Genomic DNA, 13682 nt, shown 5'->3' on the forward strand with positions numbered 1-13682 from the left:
CGGAGCAACCGGAGAAAAAACCACGCGAACACAGGGAGAAAATGCAAACTCAAAAACAACAACTGACCTAGCCGTGGCTTGAACCAGTGGCCTTCTTGGTGTCGGCGACAGCACTACCTACTACACTACTGCATCGCCCAATACAGCTACAAATGTTTCCCAGAGATGGCTTGCGGCTGGAAGGGCATCCGCTGCGAAATAATGTGCTGGATAAGTTGGCGGTTCATTCCGCTGTAGCGACCCCGGATTAATAAAGGGACTAAGCCGACAAGAAAATGAATGAATGAGAAATTGTATACAGGTGTATAATTTCACTCATCTGGGAAATGGAGTCCACTTGAATGGTTTATGAACACAATTAAGTGCACACAGCATGCCATATTAGCTGATAATTGTGGGAAATAATCCCAAAAGGCAATCGACTTTATAAAGCCACATAAAACAAAACAATAATACGATACATATGAGTTCAGCAGCTAATCAGCCAGAATCAGCAGAGGACCAGCGAGACCTAGTTGTCACTCAAGTGTTCTGTAGATTATCGAAAAAATATATAGCTTAAAGGGGCTAATCATTTTGACTTTAAAACTGTAAAAAATATTATCAGACATACTGTGAAGAATTGCAACTTGGCAGATGTTAACTCAATGTTCTGATAACCACCTAAAGATAACCTAAGATAAACTTTAAATTATGAATTGCGATGGAATTGCATAAAAATAGTATTTGAGTTTACATTTTGTACATTATTTCTTACAAGTGCTACTTAATTTATCACAACCGTGAGTTTGTAGTTTCTCACAGTTCAGACGATATTACTCACAATTTTGTCGTTTTCACAGACTTGTAAAATGTGGAGATATAGGACTCTATTTTGACGGTTCATGCGCAGAGCGCAAAACGCAGGGCGCAAACGCTTTCAGGGCGTGTCAGGACGCATTTTTGCTTATTTAAGGATGGGAAATCTGCCTTGCGCCAAGGCGCATGGTCTAAAAGGGTTGAGTTTATTTTCTTAATGAGTTATAGGTGTGTTTTGAGAATAAACCAATTATAGTCTCATCTCCCATTGCCTTTAAGACCCAGCTGCGTCGCGCCAAGAGCGCATTCGCTATTTACAGGACGCAAAGTAAGTCTAAGTGGAAAAAATGAGCATTTCACAAGCTAACAGTTAACAGTTGACAGTTTTTTTAACAGAAAACTGTTAAACAGAGCATCTGCGTGAGACTTAGAGATAAATGATCTACTTTCACTTTCGCTCTTGGATAGGGAAACCTTTACGCACAGACATCAATTAGCCTATAAATAATTAATTTCATTTGTTAAGCGCAAAGATTTGTTTCAAAAATATTTCTAAATTCAGTTCTAATTTCTAGCAAACGAATAAATGAACAATAATGACCAAGTGTGGTCAAAATACTGAGTTATTTCCAAATACACCTGCCATGCCCCATATGGTCTAAAACCTGACAGGTGGGCAAATGTAAGCTTGTTTTTAATAAAACAAATATAAATATGTATATAATAAATAATACTGCTAATAATAATAACATTATACAAAAGCAAATTGTTATGAATGAACTGAAAAAGCCTCCCGAGATGAAGAAGACATAAAAGCAGTGATTTTTTATATATATGTAGGCTAGAAAATAATATGTTTTGTAATATTTTAATCCTTTATATTTATAATCTATATCTATTATATCCTATATATATCCTTAATATTTCAATTTTTTCATATGTAAAGATATTTGCCTATTGCTCTCTTGTGCGTATTAAGCAGTGCGTAAGCGAGGCGCAACTCTGCGCCGGAGTTTAGACCGGGTTAGTTTTGGTCTAATGAAAATTCTATTATAGTTTCTCAAAATAGCAACGCGCCAGCGGTCCGCCTTAGAACGCCTTACTTTTTAGACCAGAACGCCTATGGGCGCACAAATGAGCGCTAATGCATTTGCTATTTAAACAGCGCAGCGCAACGCCTCAAAACGACTCTTGCGCCAAGCTGAAACTACCAAAAGACTACTGCGCCACGTCTTGCGCCACACTGCGCCGGGTGTATGATAGGCCCATAAACTCAACATTTACACACTAAATTGGGATATAGAAACTTTGGTTGTGAGAAAAAAAGTGACAATTGTGAGATTAAAAATTCCACTTGCAACACAAATTAACAAGAAAAGAATTTTTAAGAGACTTAAAAGTGCAACTGCTACCTTTGATGCAGTGTAAGTCGCATAGTATAAAAGCATCTGCCAAATGCATAAAAATAAATATCAATAAATAAAAATGTAAATACACAGCAAAAGAATCTTGCTGCCTTAAAGTTTTTAGTTGAATCAAATGATTTTTCTAGTCATCTCAACTTACAGCAATCAAACTGACTAAACATATTATGTTAATCTTTGTATAACTTTAAAAAAAATGCTGAAAGCTGATTAACTTATTACAACAAGTTAAACCAACTTAAAACATTTTGTTGCCTTGACTTTTTGCCATTACATTTTTTACGGTGTATAAATAAAAAGTCATAACCATCTATTTAACATTAACTATTCCTGTCCTCAAGCATCTAAACACACACAGGAAGTGTCTAACACCATTCTGGAAGAAGTTTGTCTGTGTCGATGGTCGCCGGAGCTCAGACAGACAGGATGTCTCGGCTTTGAAAGAGAAAACTCTAATTACGTATTTTTTTGCAGCACTGGACCAGCAAGATTCTCCATGTAAGCAGACCACTATGCAAAACATCCCACTTATGAAATGCCAGACAGAAAATTATAGCATGTCTGTTGTGTGAGTGAATGTGAGCAGCCGGAGTGATTGATTGCTGGATTACTCATTGATGGATGTATTGATTGACGGATGAACGATGGACGAGTTACGTCGACCCGTGGCAGCAGTAAAGACTCTTCCCAATTAGTGGCAGACAATCACAGACCTCCAGGACAAGGTGGACACAGACTGGGGCAAGCTGTTGGCCCAGCGGGACGCAAGGCAGCTCCCCATAAAGCCGAATACTTGCCCTGAAGAGAGAAACAGCGAGAAAAACAGAGGGGAAAGAGAGGGAGAGAGAAATGTTGAAATCGACGCTCAAACAAAGAGAGGGAAGATAAGAGGGGTGAGAGTGGCAAAGTGAATGGGGTGATTGCATTGAGTGGCTCCACTGTAAATACCAGAGAAGTTGTAAAAGAGTAAAAGACTGCGACGAGGGCAGCTGCCCAGAGAGCGGCAAACAAAGGCAATCGACTCCACCCATTCAAAACAGTGGAAGTTTGCTGCAATTACAGCCCAGGAGAATGAGTTAATATTCCACTGCCGCTAAGCCAGAACTGACCCCGCCGGCTCTCCTAATGACTCCACCAGCAGATTACGAGAACAAACAATGTGTTATGGACATCTAGGGTCAACATGTTTGCGGATTCACCAAATTTTTTTAAAAAATTAAAAAACCGCAATTAGTAATGAGAGCTCTTAAAATCTGAAAAATAAATAAATAAATAAATAAATAAAAAAAAAAAATATATATATATATATATATATATATATATATATATATATATATATATATATATATATATATATATATATATACAGGGCTTTACTTTAACACCCACCAACTGGCCAAATGCGAGTAGGTTTCAGCTTTGGCGGGTTACAGACACCACCTCTAGCCACTTTGGCTGGTTGAAAATTATTTTTAAATTGTAGTTTTTTTTTTAAAGTAAGGTTCGACAATAAGGATGACCCAATATGCATGCAAATGTGATCTTAGAATCTAGAAGCAGCACGACTAACAAAAATAATTGTTTTCGCGCAAGCAGAAGAAAGCAGGTGAATACCGAATGAGAGGATAATCACTCGCGCTAACTGCTGAGGTGATGCGCTCGACTGTTTAAAACGCGTGCGCATTCCCATTTCTTTTCGTGAAGCAACCGTTTCTGCAAAGCACTCCAAATTTGTCTTTTTGTAAGCAGCACCAGTTGCTTTCACTTTGAACAGATGGGTCTAATGGGTCAAACGTTAACCGTGTGCATGTAATTTGCTTTTATTTTTGTTAATGTGGTTTAATATTTTTTTTTTTTACAATATTTCTTTAATGGGAGATTAATTCATCTACCATTAAAGCAATAAATAATATATTTATAATATTATAATAATATTATATATAATATAATATATATATATGTATATATTTCCATTTATGTGACCTTTAGCCAGAACAGACTTCTGTGCATAGTCTTATATACACGACAATACTTATTTTTAAAAGTCAATTGTTTTCTTTGTTTTTTAAGAAATGTTTTCCTAAATAAAAAGTATAGTCAGAGATAAATTTGGTAAATCCTTAATTTTGAGCTCTGAAAAGTCATGTGAAATAAAAACTGATTGCAATATAACACTATGAAACCATGACCCATTTGCTCATGCTCATTGAGCAAGCTCATACACGACACACAAAAAGTGAAATGAATAAGGAGGCATGTGGACAAAACACAAACTTTAAATAAAGTATTTTAGCATGTCAAAGTCAAATTTATGCATGTAAAATATAGTTATTCAAGAACAAAATTATGGCTAGTGAAAATGGCGATAACGTTGTAACGTTAGAAAACTACTAGCCACAGTGGCCGGTGATATAAATATTTAAAAGAAGTGCATTTGGATGAATTTACATGTATTCATGTACCAGACACTTTAACTAAAATGACGTACAAGTGAGGGTAGAAGAAGGCCTTCAAATCAATAGAGAACATCAATATATAAATGCTAATTTACTAGTAGACAGGGTTATTTCTCTCTCCAAGCATACAGAAAGGAGATTCTACAGGTGTTCTACAGGTGGTTTGTCAAGCTCACTCACCTGTGTGGAGCAATTTTCTAATGTTTTCCAAAAAGTATGGGGTGTTTAGGAGGTGTTTGGTGCATACGGAGAGCAAAAAAATGTGCCACCTACTATTGGTTTGTCAAACCCACTCATCTGTGAAGCACACTAAAGCCGTTTTTCTACTATACACGACAAACAACAGACCGTAAGTCATTCTTACCAATGGAGAGTAGTCAGGGAGCTGCGTGGAGTTCCGATCTGATATAATGCTGCTACTGTGACAAGGCCGTATGTGACTAGCCAACCGGATGTGATTGTATTCTAGTGTTGTCCAAGGCCCGAGCGAGCAAAATGAGAAATAGAAGTTTTTTTTGTGGTTTTATTTTTTTTTGGATTTTTTCTATTGCAAAAATCTATCTAAAAAATGACATTCATAAATAAGTAATAAAAAATAAAAAAAATTTTTGAATGTTTTCTCCAAAAGTGTTAGCGGTCCATGAGTTTCTGTGCGACTGCCACAAGAGGGCGTATTCCAACAGTCGTGTCCAAATGTCGTGTGCTGTGGAAACGCTTCTTAAGAATTGCAAGATGTTTCTTCCAGAAGTATAGAGCGTTAATAAAAGATTGTGTTATCCATATTGAGAGAAGAAGTTTGTCCTAAAAGTGTACCACCTACAGGTGGTTTGTCAAATCCAATCACCTGGGTAAAGTAGACTAAGATTTGTAAAATGTTTTTCTAGAAGTATACTTTATAGCATTTAGAGCAGGGGTGGGCAAACTCGGTCCTGGAGGGCCGGTGTCCTGCAAAGTTTAGCTCCAACTCTAATCAAACAAACCTGTTAATAGATTTCTAGTGATCTTGAAGACACTGATTAATATGTTCAAGTGTGTTTGATTAGTGTTGGAACTGAACTATGCAGGACACCGGCCCTCCAGGACCGAGCTACCCACCCCTGATTTAGAGCGTTCATAAGAGATTGTATAGTGCATATACTGTACAGAGGAGAAAATGTGTCCTATTGGTGGTTTGCCAAGTTCACTCACCAGTGTGGAGCACACTCAGAATTGCATAATGATCTCCAAGTATAAAGTGCTTATAAGGTGTCTGGTGTATACAGAGAACAAAAGAGTGTGTCACCTACAGGTGGTTTTTCAAACCCACTTACTAGAATAAAGCAGATTAAGAATTGTAAGATGTTTTTCCTGAAGTATTGACCGTTAATAAGACATTGTGTCCATACTGAGAGTAGAAGTGTGTCTTAAAATTGTTTCCTACAGGTGGTTTGTCAAGCCCACTCACCTATGTGCAGCACACTCAGATTTGTGTAAATTTTTCCAAGAAGTTTGGGGTATTTTTAGGGTGTCTGACGCATAAGGAGACAAAAAGATTGTTCCACCAACAGGTCAGGTCAAACCCACTCACCTTTCAGAGAAAGAAAATCAAGTTGTAGAATGGCCCAGCCAATCACCTGACTCGAATCCAATAAGAAATACAAAATAAAGCTCAAATTTGATAGACGTCTAGAAGTCTGTGAAAAACTTTTAAGCTTTTCTTTAAGCTGCCATCACCAAAAAAGCCTTTAATCTAAAGTATTAAACACTTCCCCCCACTGTATATTTAAATAGTTGAAAAAATACTATGAAATCAATAGGTTCTAATATGTTCAACTAAAGAGCGAAACTCTAATAGGTTTTGAACAAGTGAAAGATGAGTAAATGATGAGTAAATGATGGCAGAATTTTCATTTCTGAGTGAACTATTTGCATATCAGTTTGGTTGGGAATAACTTCAAGGAATTAGGACATATGGTTAACAGGTTGTGAAATGTTGTGGTTGATCCCAGTCAATAAAAAGATCACATTTTTTTCTCCTGAAGTGGCTAAACTTAAGCAAGTATTACTGATCTCACACACTTTACCAGACAGTACCAACCTATTATAAATAAGAATCGAACAATGGTGGTTTTTACCCTTGAGACAAAATGTGTTAACGGTTTCTCTCTCTTTCTCTTTTCTGGCCTTTCTCTCGGGCTCTTTGCCTGTGGGTCGTCATAAAGGGCTCTGATGAGGGATGTGCTACTGTTCTTAAATTAGCGTTGTGGCCTCCTCCAGAGAGACATATGTTTTAGTGTCTGCAGCCGCTCAAATCCCCCTCAAATCTGCCCCCTCGGTCCAGCCGAGCTTAAGACCGCACCTCTCATTATAATTAACACAACACATTTAATCAATGGAGGAAAAGCGAATATTTTCTTCACAAACTACTCTGTTTGGAAGGAAATTTGGAGGTGAATTTAGACCCTGTTCAGTTTCAGTACTCGTATTTTGAAAATAATTAAAGTTTTTTTAGTGGGGATAATAATTTGGCCTTCAACTGGATTCCTATCTTAATTAAAAGTTTTGCTACATATACTAAACAACATTTGAAAATGTTTAAAATGTCCTAAAGGATTGTTTTAAAAGATGGTTTGCATGGAAATTTAGGGGGTGAAATCGGACCATGTCCAGTTTCAGTACTCATATTTTGAAAATAATTTAAGCTTTACAGTGGGGATAATAATTTGATCTTCAACTATACCTCTATCTTTATTAATAGTTCTTGTTGTGTGTACAAAAGAAGATTTGGAAATGCATTTAAAATGTCCTAAAATTAAAAAAAAAAAAAGATTTTGGAGGGAAATTTGGGGGTAAAATCGCACCCTGTCCAATTTTAGTTCTCGTATTTTGAAAATACTTAAAATTTCACAGCGGGGATGAAAATTTGATCTTCAACTATACCCTGTCTTTATTAATGGTTCTTGTTTCATGTACTATAGAACATTTGGAAATTAATTTAAAATGTCCTAAAAGTTTGTTTAAAAAGAGGTGAAATCAAACCCTGTTCAGTTTCAGTTCTTGAAAATAATTTACATTTCACTGTGGGGCTAATAATTTGACCTTTAACTGTACTTCTATCTTAATTAAAAGTTCTTGTTTCATCTACTAAACAACATTTGAAATGTGTTATAATGTCCTTAAGGTTTGTTTTAAAAAAGAGTTTGGAGGGAAATTCCGGGGGTGAAATAGGACCCTGTTCCAGTACTCATATTTTGAAAATAATTAAAATTTCACAGTGGGGATAATAATTTGACCTTCAACTATACCCCTATCTTTATTAATAGTTCTTGTTTCATGTACTAAAGAACATTTGGAAATTGATTAAAACATTTTCGAAAAGTTTGTTTTAAATGAGAATTTGGAGGGAAATTTGGGGGTGAAATCAGACCCTGTCCAGTTTCAGTACTTGAAAATAATACAAATTTCACAGTGGGGATGATAATTTGGCCTTCAACTGCTTCATCTACTAAAGAACATTTGCAAATGTGTTTAAAATGTCCTAAAAGTTTGTTTAAAAAGATAATTTGGAGGGAAATTTGGAGGTCAAATCGAATCCTGTCCAGTTTCAGTACTCACATTTTGAAAATAATTAAAGTTGTGGGGATGATAATTTGACCTTCAATTGTCTTTCTATCTTTATTTTTTTAATAATTCTTAAAATAATTCTTGTTTTGTGTACAAAGAAGATTTTGAAATGTTTTTAAAATGACCTAAAATTTAAAAAAAAAAAGTTTGGAGGAAGATTTGGGAGTGAAATCACACCCTGTGCAGTTTTAATACTCGTATTTTGAAAATACTTAAAATTTCACAGTGGGGATGATAATTTGACCTTCAACTATACCCCTGTCTTTATTAATAGTTCTTGTTTCATGTACTAAAAACATTTGGAAATCAATTTGAAATGTCCTAAAAGTTTGTTTAAAAAGAGAATTTGGAGGGGAAATTGGAAATGAAATCGAACCCTGTTCAGTTTCAGTACCCTTTTTTTAAAAAATAAAATATTACAGAGGGTCTATTAATTTGAGCTACAACTGTCTTTGTATCTTTATTATTAATAGTTTTTGTTTTGTTTACTAAATAACATTTGGAAATGCATTTAAAATGTCCTAAAAGTTTATTTCAAAAGAGAATTTTGAGGGAAATTTTGGGGTGAAATCGAGCCTGTTCAGTTTTTTTTAACAGGACGTCTGTATCTATTCTGTTGTCTTGAAGCCTAATACACTGTTTCTTCAGCAAATCCTGATGAGTTTTTTTTCGTACTTTATTAAGTAGGTGGAATTAGGAGGGGGATTGGGGTGCACCAAATGGCACATCATCCCATCCAGCCAAACGCAAATCCTTATCCCTAAATCGCTCAAATTAGTCTGAGAAAAGCTCTCGCTCTCTATATACGGAGCGACCCCAAACACTGGAGCGGCAGGAGAGAGAGAGAAGCAGACCTGAGGATAAAGTGGGGCGTGTGACGGATGGCCCAAGTACTAAAGGAGGAGACGTGGACGCTGAGAGCCAGGGGACAGGGGCAGGTCGAGAGGCTGCTAATCAGAGGGACCCCGCAGAGCACACAAGACCCTAGGCCTGACGCAGGGGCACGATGGCCCCCAGCCTGCTCCTGCCGTGCAGTGTAGACAGTCCCGCTGAGAAAGCAGCGCGCACAAAAGAGCTGCGGCCCGGCAGGGAGCGCAGCGCTGAGCCGCAGGTTAGCATGACAAAGGCCCTGTAATGGAGTCTACCACACCCCAGCCCTCAGCTAAACAAACAGCCACCCTCAGATTCCATTAAGATAAGAGCAGAACACACACTCATCTCTGCATGACGACTAACACACACTTAGCTACTGCACAAACACACACATTGGGAGGAAGACAAATGAAGAAAGTTGCACTCAAATCCATGCTTTTTTTTTTGTCCACAGATCATCATGAAGAATGGAGACACAATGGAGACAGTTTGACTTTGTTTTTCAAAGTTTGTTCAAGTTGAGACCAAGAACGTTCTCTTTGATTTAGACAAGATGCTTCTAAAAATACTATTTTTGAAACGAAAATGCTACAAAACAGACAAACTGTTGGTTTAATGTAAGGATACAATGTAATATATATATATATATATTAGTAAGTGTGAGTCAATTTTATGTTTAATAAAAAAAACGTTTTGGACTTCCTCTTCAAATCATATTTAAATCAATATTATGTAATTTTGGAAAGTTTATAAAAATAAAAACAATATTTTTGGAAAATTTATAGTATTTACTTAAGTAATATTGAATTATAAATGTATAAATATACACTGTGTCTCAAAAAAAAATTAGCAATAACATATGATGCAAAAATAAGATTGCTACAGGAATAAGAATGACTAAATTTTGTACAGGAATATTGCAATCAGCGCAATCTGTGCATTAGAATAATAGTCTTATTTACTTTCCTTGGCAATGATGTAATTATGATGTATTCTTGAATTAAATCAGGTAAGGTGGAAAATGTATGTATAACATCTAATTACAAAATATAATTAAAGTAGGAGGTTATTCTGACAATTAATTTTGGTTGGTGTTTTTGGAGCAACGGTATATATATTTTCCCTTCAAGATAAAAACTGAAAGGCTACTGAAAGGTTTCTTTGTGAATTTTTGACTAAAAACTGAACAAAAGTGATTAAATCAGGTGGAAAAGTGGTGAAAAATGTATACAGAATTATTAGCCCCCTTGAATTATTAGACTGCTTGTTTATTTTTTCCCCAGTTTCTGTTTAATGGAGAGAAGATTTTTTCATCACATTTCTAAACATATTAGTATTATTAACTCATTTCTAATAATGGATTTATTTTATCTTTGCCATGATGACAGTAAATAATATTTAACTAGATATTTTTCAAGAAACTTCTATACAGCTTAAAGTGACATTTAAAGGCTTAACTAGGTTAATTAGGTTAACTAGGCAGGTTAGGGTAATTAGGCAAGTTATTGTATAATGATGGGCTAATATTTTTTCCCTAAAATGGTATTTAAAATATTAAGAACAGCTTTTATTGTAGCCGCAATAAACAAATAAGACTTTCTCCAGAAGAAAAAATATTATCAGACATACTGTGAAAATTTCCTTGCTCTGTTAAACATCATTTGGGAAAGAAGAAAAAAAGAAGAAAAAAAAAAATTAAGGGGGCTAATATATATATATATATATATATATATATATATATATATATATATATATATATATATATATATATATATATATATATATATATATATTTATAATTTGATCTAGTTATTTGGTGCATAATTTACTTTCCTTGGCAATGATGTAATGATGACTTTTTTTTTTCTGCCTAATGTTGTTTTCGAATGAAGATAAGAGTTTGATCAAATGTTTACAAGAGCTGAAAGGCTTCTGAAAGGTTTTCTTGGTGAATTTCTAACTAAGAGCTAAACAAAAGGAATTTTTGAAAAAGTTGAGATAAATCTCTAAATGCTGCTTGATATTTTCTTCTAAAATTATTTAGTAGGCTCAGAAATGTTACTTTTATAGTGACGAGTAAGTTCTTTCCATTGCATTTAAAGTAAAAAAGCTGAACATAAGCATTGGAAGCTGAGAATAATGCTCATTTTAGGGTAAATTTCAGATGGCATTTAGAGGTTTTTATTTCTGAACTTGTCTGAATATACAGTTTAAGTCAGAATTTTTAGCCCCCCTGATTTATTACCCCTCCTGTTTATTTTTTCCCCAATTTCGTTTTAACAGAGAGATTTTTTTAGACACATTTCTAAACATAATAATTTTATTAACTAATTTCTAAAAACTGATTTATTTTATCTTTGCCATGATGACTACATAATATTTGATTAGATACTTCTATTAAGCTTAAAGTGACATTTAAAGGCTCAACTGGGTTAATTAGGTTAACTAAGCAGGTTAGAGTAATTAGGTAAGTTATTGTATAACGATGGTTTGTTTTTTAGACTAATGGGAAAAAAATAAGGGGCTAATAATTTTGACCTTAAAATGGCTTTTAATTTTTTTTTAAACTGCTTTTATTCTAGCCAAAATAAAACAAATAAGACTTTCTCCAGAAGAAAAAATGTTATCAGTCATACTGTGAATAGTTCATTGCGCTGTTAAACATGGGAAATATTAAAAAATAATAATGAACGGTACCGGAGGAGGGGTGGTGGACGCCGGGGGAGTGTAAAATGTATGTAAACAAAAAATTGTAACTTAATTATAAATATTCATAAGAAGCTACACTGTAAAACACGATCAGTAATTTTACTTTTACATGTAGTAAACCCATTTTAACTTGGGACTATGAAGTTGACCTTATAATTATGCACATAGTTAATTTGCTTAACCATTTTAAGGTAACATTTTTACTTACTTTTTTTTAAGCAAAGCCAACTTTTCATCACTTTATACACTGTATTACACTTCATTAATGCTCATTTTAACTGTATAAATGTACAACTATATACACTTTGATGCATTTATTATTGTTTTAACTAAACACTTTTGTGGAGATGTTTTCCTCTCCTCTGGATTCGTGCATCACTCTCCTGTCAGCAAAGAAACACACTTCCCTCCTTCTTTCATTCTCCTGACCCTCATCCATCCATCTCCTTCATCCCTATCAGCACATCCGGAGGAGACAGACACCAAAAGAGAGAGAGATACCAGCCTGGAAGTTTAGAGTTGATATAACTGATCACTTGTCCTCAGGACAGGTGTGACGTGTCCTTCCCCCCGTTCCTCACTGTCTCCATTACCGAGTAATCATGCTAATCATGCCTGAGCAAAAGGCTGAACTCACTGCAGATACCAACACACACACACATGCATTGTGCCACACACATCAGAGGGGATCCGTGAACTCTAGGTCACCAGGAGGAAGAACCTCCATTTTCCTCCACAAAACAATTCTGTGTGAGAGTGTGAAAGGCTCAGATTACTATCACCTCACGCACACACATAAGTACATTCATTAGCTTCTAACAAAAGGGCCCTAAACCTCCCACACACACACACATACACACTCATTCACGTATACCTTCTGACAAGACACTTACCTGGACTTCAGATATTGTTCTTTCAGAAAGGATGTAAGAATGTATTTTTGTGCTCACATGAATAACCTCTCGCACTCTCTCTTGCAACACACACACATAGATAGAGTGTCACTTCAAAGCAAGTCTCTCGGCCCCAGGCCTGAAAACTGAGTGCTTTCATGAAGAGAGGTGATTTCTGTTATGGGTCAGGGCAGGTGAGATTCAATGGATGCTTTCCCTTTCATGCCTATATAGGTCAAACATACACATAAACACACTACCTATACTGAGTCCTCGTGTGTGTGTGTGTGTGTGTGTGTGTGTGTGTGTCTGTGTGTGTGTAGGTGTGTGTGTGTGTGTGTGTGTGTGTGTGTGTTGGTTTATGTTAGTAATTTGTCTCTAGAAATGTGCTACATCTGAACAAACGTCCCTTTGGGATAGCCGTTTTTTTTTTCAGGGTTAAAAGTGCAGTAGGCGATTGTCTTCAGAAACATTTTTTGTTGTGCTGGTTGAAAGTCTCTTCACAGTCCAATAATAATGATTACAGTAAATGACCTAAATGTGTTTATATGTATTTTTATATTCTGGGTAAAGCATAAAACTAAAAAAATGTTCATCCAATTAAATAGAGTCGGACCGCCATCTCCCTTAATTCCGATAGGCAGGTCAGACTGTCAGCAAATGTAGATTCCGACTTCTGCGCATCTGTTCATGCAGATCCTCCATTGGTGCGTGCCCGTCTGCATCACAAAGGCATGCGCGCGAGCGAGCTGCGGGCCGCTTGCTGATGCCCAGTCGGAGCCGGAGGCGCCGAAGGACAGCCAAGCTCGGGCCGATTACTGTAAAGCCAGGCGCGGGTATAATTCGCTCTTAAAGGGTCACGAAACACCAAAACACATTTTTTGAGCTGTTGACAGTCGTATATGTGTCCCACACTGCTAAAAACA

The 13682-nt window shown here is 35.9% G+C and overlaps 1 long non-coding RNA gene across 4 annotated transcripts in view; it reads right to left on the minus strand.

Annotated features, from left to right (window-relative positions):
- Positions 1-1733: 1733 nt before the first annotated feature.
- The window catches only part of LOC137487875 (uncharacterized), a 107360-nt gene continuing 95411 nt past the window's right edge, over positions 1734-13682 (minus strand). The window contains exon 5 of one of the 4 annotated variants that reach the window (XR_015511019.1): positions 1734-3020. This is a non-coding gene — a long non-coding RNA (uncharacterized LOC137487875). The remainder of the gene's footprint in view (positions 3021-13682) is intronic. The other 3 variants (XR_015511008.1, XR_015511014.1, XR_015511017.1) reach the window with 3 other exon arrangements.

The sequence above is a fragment of the Danio rerio genome, chromosome 16 (assembly GCF_052040795.2).
Source record: "Danio rerio strain M-AB ecotype USA chromosome 16, GRCz13ab, whole genome shotgun sequence".
NCBI lineage: Eukaryota > Metazoa > Chordata > Actinopteri > Cypriniformes > Danionidae > Danio > Danio rerio.